General features: G+C 40.8%; 1 long non-coding RNA gene across 1 annotated transcript in view; it reads right to left on the bottom strand.

The window, feature by feature from the left end:
• Positions 1-1,518: 1,518 nt before the first annotated feature.
• The window catches only part of LOC138301943 (uncharacterized), a 34,512-nt gene continuing 22,426 nt past the window's right edge, over positions 1,519-13,604 (bottom strand). The window contains exons 2-3 of the long non-coding RNA XR_011205179.1: positions 2,691-2,729; positions 1,519-2,359 (exon numbers count right to left, since the gene is read on the bottom strand). This is a non-coding gene — a long non-coding RNA (uncharacterized lncRNA). The remainder of the gene's footprint in view (positions 2,360-2,690; positions 2,730-13,604) is intronic.

The following is a 13,604-nucleotide window of genomic DNA, read 5'->3' as shown; positions in this document are numbered from 1 at the left end:
TCACAGCACTAAAAATACACAAGTCACTATTCTCCACTGCACCAAACAAGATTTCATTCTGTGGCTCACTGGTTACACACAGACTCCTGCAATGCATTAACAAATAGAGGTTTCATAATCTACTTTGGTGCATTTTCCACTGAGTAACAACTTAACAACTTTTTTAAAATTTATTTTTAATTTAAGCTGTTTGGTATTTTATTTATAGCAATCTGACGGTGAAAGAAAAGTGTTATCATCCAAATAAGTTTTGTCAAATTATGTTTCGTTTGTGAAAAATACAGTCCCGTTGAGCATTTTGGGGTAATTCTTTTTGGAGACTTTTTGTTTGAACTGTATGTTAAGCATCTGACACCGATCCACAGTCATCTACAAAACTTTAGTTTGCTAAACACTGTTTAATGATATTTTCCCACCATAAAAATTATTTGCTGTGGAAATTGGTACTTCATTGTTGATGATGAAGTATACCAGATTCTAGAAATTTTTGTCAGGAAGGGGTTCTTACACCTAAACGTTTTGAGAGATGGGTCTCACCATCAAAAAGTTTGAAGACCTCTGGTCTATCCATATCTACTAGATTACTATATAAGCTGTGTAGATCTGCCTTTAGCATAGTTTGTGCATTGGGATGTGGTGTGAAAGTGGCTAATTCTACTTAGGGGACCTAATCTAACATTTTGAATAACATGCGGAAGGGTGCCTTGAAATCAATTCCGGTGTTCTTGATAAGAGAGAGGTATTTCTAAACATGCATATGCTCTATATTGCACAAGTGCATTTGGTATAGTGCACTTAATTATGAAAGTGGTGTGTATCTGCATCTACCGCAGGAAAGGTGACCCATGAATAAAATATTTTTGTTGTGTATGCTTTGCGTGCCTATACCACGAACATAACATCCGCACCCTTATAAGGGAGCCCATGAGTTAATAAATGTGGTGTGAGAGGAAGTCTCATTTTTACTGAAATTACCACCTGTTGTGGCCCTGCCATATTTTAGATTTATAAATATGTAAATTCAGAGATAGAAACCCCAATTAAGGGAATCCTTTTAAGGTTCAAGCTTGAACAACCTACAGTCTAAGATAGTTACTACTTATCTAGCTGAAGAGGATTTTCTCCAACACCAGGGACATCTCTATATAAAAATTATTAGGGTACCTTTAGCATACGAGAGAGAGGTATTCAGGAGATCTATTCAATTTGTGCCTGTCCAAACATTAGTGGCGGCATGTCGTAGGACTCCTTTGTTGGGGATAAGACTCTGTAGCTTAGAGCGGCAGCGCCACAGAGTGTGTGGGTGGCTGAGTTGGTCCCACGCCATGTGCAAGATGTCAGCCTGGCTTCTTTGGCTAGCTATCAGCACCTCACCCAAACCTAGAAAGTAAAAGTGTTTGTAGCAGCCTTAAACATGACATTCTGACTCCTCAGGGAAGTCTTGGTGAGCAGATCATACCCATTTCTCTAAGTTCTACAAAGTCTCACACGTGCCAAGGAGAATGAGGAGGTGCAGGATAAGTTTCAATAGGTTTTATTGAAGCAACTGCATCTGATTATAAAAAAGCATGCGCTGCGATGATTAGATAGATGAAACACAAAACAATGATTGTTGTTACCATTAGACTGAAGAAAATAAATAATAACACCATCCTGGTATGATCATAAAACCTAATAATTCCTACTTGCACCCTGATGTCTAAAACCTGAGCACAGAGTGGTTTAAGCACCTCTGCCTATCCCGGTCTATGGGGACAGCCCTGACCCCATACCTGAAAGATGGGCAAGGGTCTGCCTGTTGTTTGCTGGCAATCCTCCTGTTTGGCTGCAGAGTCAGAGCCAGGATCAGCGAAGCTGTCAATTAAATGATGTACGTGTCTGGATGGCTATGACTGGAATACCCTCTACTCTCCTTAGGCCTACATGGTGCTTATATAGCAAATATGTCAGTACAGGCCTGATGTGACAATATGCATAGATATGTCCCCATAACTACTGGAGTGGCAATCCTAGTTAGAATATAATGTATCAAGCATGACAGTCCTGAGCAGGGCACAGAGTGAAACACGTGTGAGGTGCTGATAAAATGTGCAACATAAACAACTATGCCTTCTCAAAAAGGGCAGCTGATTAAAATGTAAAAACAACTAGCTAAAAGCGAGCTATGCTGAAAAAATAATAAAAGGAATAAAAATGTGTATGTGTGTGAAAGGGCACAAGCTATGGGCCTAAAGCTATGATAAGGATGCCCAGCCTAGGTACTAAGCGGAACACACAACTGTACTAATCACTGTTGATTTTTTTCTTCGCTTTATTTCTTCTGATCACGACTGTCATGAAGTAGGCTGGTACAATTGACCTGGGAAAGCACACAAAAGAGAGAATTAGAGACACTAGATATCTTTACTTTGCCTGTTATTACAGCTGGACTCACTCTGCCCTGCAGAGGCATTGATATATAAAACAGAAAACTAATTTTTAGTGTTGTATCATTTGTATTCCAATTCCTAATGTGGCTTATGATATTGTTTCTGACAAGGTCTGTATAACCGACTCTCAGTGGTTGTTGGAAACTCAACATTCTAGAGCTGAAAAAATAAAGGAACTCTTTATGATAGATGCACGAAACAACCTGAACTCTAATAAGTATTTTTATAATGACAAATACCTTCAGTAATTTGTAAACAAACCTGTTATCTCAATGATTTACAATGAAAGATGTTCCTCACCTGCAAAATAATGAATATCCATTAGTTTGTGTGCATCCTCATTGTAACATACAATCACTTCCCTGCCACTGGCAATACCGTAATACCATATATGACTCAAAAGTAATGTGAACAATGTCTGTAAAAGATGAGAGAATTCTTCTTATTCCTCGTCTAAATAATAGGTGATCAAGGTTTCGGGTGCAGCAACTAAGAATCTCAATTGGCTTGCAAAGAATGCTCTCACACATGAGGAGCTTATGTTCAATGAGCCCGATTCACAAAGATAAGTTACACCTTTGAGTAAGTTTTTGCTTTGTAGCATATTTACTACTTTCGGTATTCACAATCTTCAAGTGAAAACATATTACAAAAGTGTATGTTACATGTCTCCACCCCACAGTAATGCAACTGGCTTACTCTTGTAGTGATGGGTGACGCCAACCCTAAACCTCTCCTTGGCCTTCCGAAGCCCCTCTTACTCTACAGTAATCCAATCCCCTTTAGTACTGTCTGCTCCTTTCACCATCCACTTCTCTTTGTTCCGCCTACATTTACTACTATTCAATTCAATTCAGTTTATTTCCAATAATTAGGTCTTATAGAGATACAATCATCTAAGCAAAAACCACATCCACATTGTACCCAGCATTTAAAAAATATTAACATACTAACGTTAAAACATTTTTATCCTGTTCATACAGTGCATGTCTAAAATCAGTACAAAGCATCTAAATCAAATCCATTTTTTAGAAAAAAAAAGAAAATACTACAGGAAATTTTGTGTGTGTAACCTTATACAATTTCCAAATGCAACTGTGATATCATACATAGTGCTTCATACAACATAAAGTGACTTGTGCATTGCTATGTCCTCTAATCCCATACTTCCTTAACATAGAAAAGAGGGACTTTTTTTCTCACCCATAAAAATGAAAACTACTGTCTCTTTTCTAGATGAAGTATGTCTAAAAGAATAGTAGACTCTTGTATTCCATCTTTCAGAGCATGTTTTAATCTTTAAAGCAGCATGCTAATACAGATCCTTAAACTATTGGTTCCTAGCTTTGAATTAGCTATACACTTGGGAATGAAATTCAAAGACTGAGAATATCATGTCAGTAATCCTTGAACATTAAGGTGGAAAGTGATTTTCCCCACTTCTTGAGCACATGAATGAGCTAGTTGAGACCAGGAGTCAAACCCAATTCAGCCTATTTGTCTGGATCATCACATGTGTAGGTAGGTCCAAAAAGAGTCTGTACATTAAGATTTTCTAAGGATGCCCAATCCACATGCTTATCAAGGGTCAATAACACAGTGTCATAAAGACCTTAGCGAAAAAGCTTGTCCAGTGTAGCCTTCTTAATAGGTTCAAATGTGTAACCTCCAGATCATCGATTGATTCTTTTCTATGCATTTACAGTTGATAAGATTAGGACTCTTCTATTTGCTATGTGTTTATCGCATTTTATATTATTTGCCAATATTATTCCAATATGTTTATACCCACTAACCTGCTCCAGGGGAATACTATTTAAATATATACATTTTATAGGGTGTTTTGAGAAGATCGGGCTTTTATATTTTTTCCCCATTTACAGTAAGTTTGATCAATGAGCAGTGAGAGTACAGGGCCTGTATTTTCCTTTGAAGGACTACTGGTGTACAATCCATTACAACAAGATACTCAGCATAGATGAAACAATTAACATGTAGTGTCCCAATTTTGGGTGGGAGTTTGGATTTCTCAAGGCACTTGGCAGATCTGAAATGAACATGCTAAAAAGAAGGGAGTCTAACTCACAGCTCAACCTTAAACCAGTTTTAACTGAGTTTTTTTCAGATAATACACCAGTACCATTTAGATCTACATAGACCCAATGATTTGAGTGCAGTTTTTGATTATGGTTAACAGTTCCAACGGAATATACCATCTGTACAGTTTCTCAAAGGATGTCCTGATTCACATGGTCAAAAGCAGCTTGGACATTGATGAAACAGCAGCAAAGTATACCACTCTTTTTCATCAACTTCCTGGTTGTTCCCCATAGGGCAAAGCAATGGTCAGCTGTAGAATGATTTGGTCTGAAACCTCCTTGTCCTAGTGGGATAATACCTGCTCCAAATGCCCAGGTCTCACGCTGTTTCAGGAGGATTTGGCTGTAGATCTCAGAGTGATATCAATCGATTATTCTAAGTATCATATCTTGGGCTCTTCTTGTGAAAAGGAAGGACTGAGGATAGCAGACCATGGAGTATAAGCTTTAAACACCTTACACAGCGGATTATCTGGTCTCCCCAAAGATGATGACTTCATCTTACTAATTATTTAGGAAACTGTCTCTACACCTTGGGACAATATAAGCTGATTTTCCGATAATGAATCCTCAACACGATTTGTATCAGCTGACCTATCGGTGTGACAAATTCAGTCCACTGGCCGTCTGTCACTTGGGATTCCAAATTGGAGAGTGAAATCACCATTTCACTATTTGCAAGACGCCAAAAGCGTTTGGAATTCATTTTAGATATGCCTTTCAGCATATAATTCCAGCTGTGATTGTAGAATTATTTTTTTATTGCCCAGCAACAATCTATATTTATTTCTCAGAGCTCTGAACACTGTTTCATCCTCACCTTTTTTAAATATTATGCACATTTTATTAACAGCCTTCTTTACTATTCTGCACTCTTCATCAAACTACCCCCTCATGGAAGCTTTTATGCATTCATTTCCCCAGCCGGTAGGTTTGTGACTAACTTGCAGAAAAGTCAATACTTCCAGAATCAAATGATAACACCTCACAATCAGAACTTATTTTATCAACTTGGGGCTCAGATGAAATAGTGTCAATAATCCTAACCTTTGCTAACATCTTCAAAAACTGGGGAATAATGCTAAAATGATATCCGGTGTCTGGGTACCCATTCTCGTTGTCACAGAGAGAGAGAGAGAGAGAGAGAGAGCTTGGTCCCCCAAAGAAACCCCTGCAACTTCTGGGCCTAACTGAGGGTCAGCTAAAAAGAACCTCCTAGTAAGAAAGTATGCTCCCAGAGGGATTGGATTACCTCAGTTACAAACGCCACAAGGATATCATTTACTCACCATTTGCAACAAATGGAATTGGAGCACACAGGCCTGCACTTTCTATCATGAGAAATAGCAGGAGCTAAAACTCTGCTCCAAGACGGCTCTCCATCACAGAACTGTAAACATGTTGGTAACAACGCTCTTCTAGAATTCTGGTCTATGGAAGGCCTCCAAGTGAAAGGCTTCACACTTTATCAAATCAAGGCTACAAAATCACAATGTAATGGAAGACTGAAAGGAGGCCTAGCAGTTTACATATCGCTTAGATTAGATATTAGTATGGAAGAACTACCTTATGCAGACCCAGGCCTCCAAATTATCAAACTCAGTAAATGGGTTCAAGAGAAGAGGCCACCGGTCCTTCTATTTAATGTCTATGTCCACTCAACCTCAGCCCAGAAAAAAAGTGCTTTTAGAAACAATAACTTCCATAATAATCAGTAACAAGCAAGCTAATCCAACATGCAACATAATACTGATGGGAGATTTTAACTCAAAGTTGATCTACACCTCAGATGACGACAACATGCAAAAACGCCAACAATATATTTTGGAATGTTCTGACCCAACCAAGTTCAATAGTTACACGCTGAGATCTTAATGGGGAAAAACTTGTTACAACTTTGGAACTTCTTGGTATGAGGGTCCTGAAAGAAAGAATAGCAGATAACACTCCCCTGAATTACAAGTATTATGGTCCAAATTCTGGATCAATTATTGACTATACAATTGTTTGTTTGCCGTTAATCCCACTGATCGCCATCAAGTATGCAACAGACAGCAACCATTTATATCAGACTATCGTTAGGATCAGGGCTGCAAACACACACATTGGCTCCAGTAGAAACTGTAATGATACAGCGATTGTGATGGACAATGAATCCATAGTAGATCTTGCATCCCGGGCCAAAGACTTAGGGCCTCATTACAAGTGTGGCGGTCTTACACCACATAACAACCCTGTCGGTCTGACCGCTAGGGTACTGCCAGCACCTCCAGGATCTTGGATCCATTCTGTCTGGTGGGTGTGGAAATCCTAATCCGCCAGGGCAGTGCTGCATGCAGCACTGCCTTGCGGATTACGACCTTATTCTCCACACGACTTTTCATACGGATGGCAGAGAACAGGTGCAGGGGGCCCCTGCATTGCCCATGCACTTGGGAAGGGCAGTGCAGGGACCCCCACCCAGCACCCTCTCAATGTCCATGGTCAGTTTCCACCCTCTAGCCTAGTGGGAAACTCTTAATGGGTCCAGCGGAGAGGTAGCCAGAGTGGTGGCAACATCCCCATCGGAAGTTCGGCAGACGGTGAAAACCGCCCATCGAACTCCTAATCTGGCCCTTAATGATCTGCAGTATCAACAAAAGCAAAGATCAAATAGAACATGGACACCTTTGGTGCTGATCAGTGGACAAAAGTCACTCTTGCGACATCAGGTCCACTAGCCTGACAAAGGTTGAAGACATGTCTCTCCATGAAATTTTAAGGAGGAAACATGCACCACAAGAAACATTTTAGCCACCACATTACTAATTGACCAATGTGAGTGGACCAAGATGAAACTACATCTTTGCTTTGTAGATTTGAAAAGCAGCCTTTTATTGTGTTCATTGGGTTCTACCATGGAACAAGCTAAAGAGCTAGGGACTTCCTGACAAGTTGCTACAAGCAGTACAACAGCTTGTGACATAGTTTGAGGTTTAACATATGTCTTAAGGATTTCCTTTTCCGAATATCAATTCAAATAATCATATCCCCCCTGTTAGTTGAACACTGGGGTGAAGTACTTCTCTTGGAAATTTGGCTAGATTTCAAATGTGCCTGTCTATGTGTCATAGATGTTTTTCAGACAATTTTTGAAACTAGCCTTTTGTTTCTAACACACCTTTCTTGGTAGCTTGAATATCTTGATCTGGTTCTCTACTTCTTCTCAAGATGGAAAGGGTTACTCTTCTCTTTACTGAACTCTGAACTAGACTAAGAGCCTGATTTAGATATTGGTGGACAAGTTACTCAGTCACAATGGTGACCGATATCCTGTCTGACGAAATCCAAGTCCATTAGGATATAATGGGATTTCGATTTCAGTCGACAAGATATCCATCACTGTTGTGATGGAGTGACTCGACTGCTAATATCTAATTCAGGCCCTAAATCTTGAGAAGAGCCTTTTTTAACCTCATTTTTCTCCATGTTTGTAAATCAAACTAGGTAAGCAGAATATAAAGATGTTTGATGAGAATGGTCCAAACTCTGTGACCTTATTTTTTCCTATCTTACTCTCTTCCTTAGGTACAGCACCTTCTTTCAAATTTGAATTTGATATACACTTAGTGCCTTCAAGTATTTGAATTTGGTTAGAATTTTGTGAGTTTGCTAAATCTAGAGCTTTTACTTCCCTTGAAAAGTAGCCTGCATCTCTGTGCGCAGATTTAACATAAAAACCAGAGGAGCCTTAAAATGAGTTGGAGAGTGTGACACACATATCTGATGTTTGCAGCTGAGATTCTTTTGTTAACATCTTCAATATCTACACCACAATAGGGCTTAAAAGTGGAAACATTTGGGGTTTCTCACCCCAGCCCTGCATCTGGTAAGGGTACAGCAACTTCAGCTATCACTTGGGGGGGAATGACAAAATCCATAGGTCTCTACCCCTACCCTCACAATCACTTCAGGTATTTTGACTGACCCCATAGATCTTTCCTTATTGTTCTGCAAGCAATCTGCAAACTCAAATGCATGATCAATAACAATACTATGTTGATATTTAGGATTAGGAACAGAAGGTATAATGACACTGTCCAAATTCTCCGAAAGATGAGGAAACTCTGCCCCTTTAAAGCGTTTCTCACAAAATTATGAAGCGAGGTAGCCATAGCAGATTTACTCTTCTTTTCATGAGACTGTCCTGGTAACCTCCTTTCTCCTTTCTCTGTAGTAAGTGTACCAGGATCTATAAATCCAAGATGGTCATAACCATTGCAAGTCTTGTAAGAATCCTGTGGCACTCTGAGACATGCAGTTTGTCTTGACTCTACTTGCGCACTTAGCATAGTGCAACTGTTGTAGCTGCAAAGCCTCACAGAAAGCATCGCTGACACGCCAGGTACACTGTTGACCACCTCTGTGAAGAAGAGTTCAAGCACCAAAGAAATTTGGAGGACTTTGTCTCCATGCATGCCCACACTGCATACAGAGGTAAACACTGGAGATCATGACAGTGCACTCCCTCTGGTGCTGAAGTCCAGGCAAGGTGGCTCCAGGGTTATCTGGATGACGTCTGGAGAATCCTATTAATAAGTGTGGAGCATGCAGATCAGAGGTTGGCTCCCATGTGTACTCTTGAGGGTCATATCCCTTCCAACCCACTAAATATAGCAACTGTCTTACAATTCATGCAGCTACGATATTTTGTATTTCATATTTATTTTAAGCATACACATGAAAAGGAGCAGGACTGGAGGAAGACAGAGCAAGACGTCTTTGCAGAACATGAAACAGGATTTATTTGTATAGGCTCTGGCACTTTTTATCACATAATTACGGGACGCACAATTTGCTTAATAGTAAATGGACCAAAAAACTTGGATTGCAACTTGGAAACTTGAATATTTAGTTAGCCTACAGCCCAGACCGAAAGCCTTAGTTTTCCCTAAAGCATCTTGTGCAGACTTTTGAATTTTCTGAAGTTCAGTTACATTATCCTGTACTGAAGGAACTAATGCAGACAAATGTAAATCTAATGGAAATACTTTAGGTTGATGCCCATACATACAGAAAATTGTGACATTCCTTTGTATCTATGCTAAACTACTCTGCTAACCATAACATCTTACTCCAATCCTCTCCTTGCAATACATTTATATACCTGTTAAAAATAGATTTAGCAGATATGGGCGTTGAATGACTGGCTTTATAGGGGGTGGTATGACCTGGTATTTCTGATGGAATCCGCTCTGGTGGGCCTTGATATGATTATGGGAATGCTATATGAATCCCCTTTCCTCTGAGACCCTCCTGAGGTTACAAAGGTAGTACTATTGGCATGGAGGTCAGCCCTCAAGAAGATTGGATTGGGCCATAAAATCATATTGGAGACGCCCCTTTGGCGAGGTCACAGCTTGGAACACTGCACACAGCTTGAGGGGTTTGGTAAATAGAATCATATAGGTATATAGAGGGTCGGTGATATTTGGCACCCAGACCTCAAGAAAGAATTTCAACTTCCCAAGTACCTCCAGAAAGAATTTCAACTTCACAAGTCTCAGTTCTACAGATAATTACATTTACATCACACACTTACACACCATTGGAACCCCCTACCTGACACTTCCGAACAAAACCCACTGGTGGCAAATATAGTCATGGGACATCTGGGTAAGGGAAGAACCTCTGAAGATTTGCAAATTGTTGGTTATAAACTTTCCTGATTTATGTGGATCTGAAGCCAAAGTGAGCTGAATATTCAGATCCCCTGGATGATAATGACTGATGAGATGCACTTATGGCCCAACAAATACTTGTGATCTCATCATCACTCCAGCTCATGCAATTCAAAGTTCTGCATGCAACTTATATTATGCTCAAGAGGCTGAGGTGACCATGAAAGGCAACCAAACCCTGAGTTGTCTTGCTGCACAGAGGGAGAAGTGGACTTCTTTCATGTGGTGTGGGACTGTCCCATTACTGCAGCACACTGCCTAGTGATCTTTAATATCTTATTGAGAGTTCTTGAACCACCAATAGATCCCTTGCCTCGTCTTGCATTGCTGGTGAGTCTGGAGGATTTAGAGGGCCCCTAAGAAAGAGTACTTTGGTGGGGATCAGAATTTTGGTCATTAAAAAAGACACTGCAAAACACTGGAACGCTGTGGCTCCCCTGCCTCTGGCTGAATGCCAATCAGAAAAAGACTGGGGTGCAAAGCAAGAGGAACCCATATACCTGGCAGGAGGCTGTCCTCAAAAGCATCAGATAATCTAGGGGAAAAAGCAGGACTACTGTAGCCTGATATAAATTATTAATTAGTCAGAATGTGTGTCGCTTACTAGAAATCATTTACTGCAATTGCACTGGTAGACTTATATTTTTCTCTGAAAATCAATAAAATGTTTGTCATAAAAAAAAATTGATTTAATCGTTCTGTATGTGCATCCACTGGAGGATGATAAACTTTAGTCTGGTGAACTTCTGTCTAACTCTATACATAATGCAGGCCAGAATTTTGAGGTGAATAGAGTATCTCTGTCTCTTATCAAAACCTTTGGTACACCTTGTAACTGAATGATATTTTGTGCAAATATTTTGCTAACTCTATGGAAGAAGGTAACTCAGGCAAAGTAAGAAAATGTCCCACTTTAGTAAAATGATCAACAAATCGAAAGAATGATAATACAATCTTGACTCTTGGGTAATTTGACAATAAAGTCCATGGATACTGCATTCCATGGTCTAAAGGTAGCAGGCACTGGCCTTAAGAGACCTTATGAACACAGCGGGATTTCCCACCAAGTTCTAGCTGGCGGTCTAAACACAGACCGCCATCCCGTTGAGGACCCCGCCAGCCCAATAAACAAGCCGTTCTCAATGTAGCAGTGCGGCGGGTGCACTGTAAATCGGGCAGTGACATGCGCGACGGGACTGTGCACGGGGGCCCCTGCACTGCCCATGCCAAGTGCATGGGCTGTGCAGGGGCTGCCATTTCGCCAGCCTTTTCCTGGCGGGGGAACCGACAGGGAAAGGCTGGTGGAACACAGGTTCTTTATCTGGCGGATAAGGGACTCCGCCATTGTCATCGGCGGTAGCGGAGTTCCGCCTGTGGCGGTCACCCAATGAACATAACATGGCGGTCTGGACCGCCATGCCGGCGGTGGCATGGCGGTCCGTACCGCTGTATTCATAATGACCGCCATAATGGTTGCTTGTGTGAACTCCTAATTTGGGCACACGAAGCACAAAGCTGCTTATATTACTTCACACATATGTAATGCTGGCCACCAAAAATGTCCTTTTATTTCTATTATTGTTATGGTTATTGCAGGATGAACAGCAGTCCTAGAATCATGACACCATCTCATAGCTGGTTCCCGTAGTTCAGTTGAACTTCACCAAGACATCACTGGCTCCCTATGCATCTTCTTGTTCATCACTAGCTTTCCCATGTAATGCTGCTGTTATGTCCAATGTAACACTGCTGCAAATCTCTCCAGGTTGAGTCCCTTGCAGCTTAAATGGAAGGACATGGGTGTCCCAATCTGAGTGTCAGGGAATGCTGTGATCATGTTCTGCGCTGGAAGAAACTGCTTGTTGCTTCCATTTAACATTTCTGTGTTCAGTCCATAGGCTCAACACCTGCCAGTGCGGTTCCTTTGGATGTGTTCTCTACTTGTTGTCCTGATGGAGGAATGCATCAGGGCTTGTGATGCACTAACCACATAATGGGGACGTAGTCTTTAGAGGTTAAGTAAGGGTGCATCCAACTCATGTTTACCTCAGGGTGAAGGTGACTGTAATGTTTACTTTAAGTTCTCTTTCTTTCATTCCACCTACTTGTCCATCCTACTTATTTCTCCAGTAAATACCCTAACAATCTCTAAACTTCAAACTTTCTGTAGGCTATCTGTCTAGATCCCAACTTTGCCACTGTTTGCTTTGAGTTGCCCCTGATTGTTTTCCTGTTCCTTAACCACATTCTCACTCCTCCTTCTGAGACTCTCTTCTCCTGATCTGAGAAAGCAGATTCAGGGAATATCTTTCAATGACAAAAAGAGGATGGAGCATATCTGCACAATACAAAGCAAAACAATCTGTGACCTGGTTTGTTTGGTTCCTATCCCCTATGTCGGCACCCAGGGCCACAATGTGCCTTGAAGAATATTCTAAATCACTTTCTAGTCTACAATGTTTTGAAAATAGGCAGGATATTACTCATGGCTTTTTCATTAGGCTGCTGGGATCCTTTTGCTATAAGCTTTGTCTGGTCTGCCACCTTTTTTATGTTTTTATTTTGGCTTCCTCTTATACCACAGTGTACATTATTAATGACATAACAGTTTTGAGGGTCCCATTTTTTGTAAACTGACCCTTACAGGATAAAAATGCAGGGCCTGATCCACAAACTGCTTCTTGCAGTGGGTAAAGTAGGACTATAGTACTACTAATTAAATCATGCAATCCAGACCTTCGAGTGGAAATCTCCACTGCTCCCATTTCTTCTTTAGGAAGATCCTCACACATGTAGGTTTACCACTAGTAAATGTAGGTGTGACCAGGGGGAGTGGCTGGAAATGTGGGCTTATTAATAAATGGGAAAGGATGAGGGAGTGCTTAGGAGGGGTGTAGGGAAGGGCAGACATCCACCTACAAAAGAGTAAGCCCACATGCTATTCACAAACTGCATTCGTAAAGTTACTACACCGAAAAGGAACACATAACAGTAGGAAAAGTACTCCATCTCACATCTGGAGTTTAGCACCACAAATGACCAACCACTGGTTAAAACCAAAACCTGGTCGCCGCCAAAACCTGGAACTCCCTCCCCACCAACCTACGCAAGACCCAGGACCTCCTATCCCTGAGAAAGCGCCTCAAAACATGGCTCTTCGAGCAGTATCACCCTCCCCCATCCCAGCGCCTTGAGACCTACCGGGTGAGTAGCACACTTAACAAATTATTGATTGATTGACTGGTACTTCAATACCCTCCAATAGAAAATAATGAAGGCAGGAAATAATGGTAAAATGTTTGAATTTATTTTGATGTTTTAAAAATAAATATACATTTAATTTAATGGAAGAAAAA

This window comes from Pleurodeles waltl, chromosome 6, assembly GCF_031143425.1.
Source record: "Pleurodeles waltl isolate 20211129_DDA chromosome 6, aPleWal1.hap1.20221129, whole genome shotgun sequence".
NCBI lineage: Eukaryota > Metazoa > Chordata > Amphibia > Caudata > Salamandridae > Pleurodeles > Pleurodeles waltl.
The sequence above is the reverse complement of the archived record's forward strand: the minus strand, read 5'-3'. Positions and strand labels throughout refer to the sequence as shown.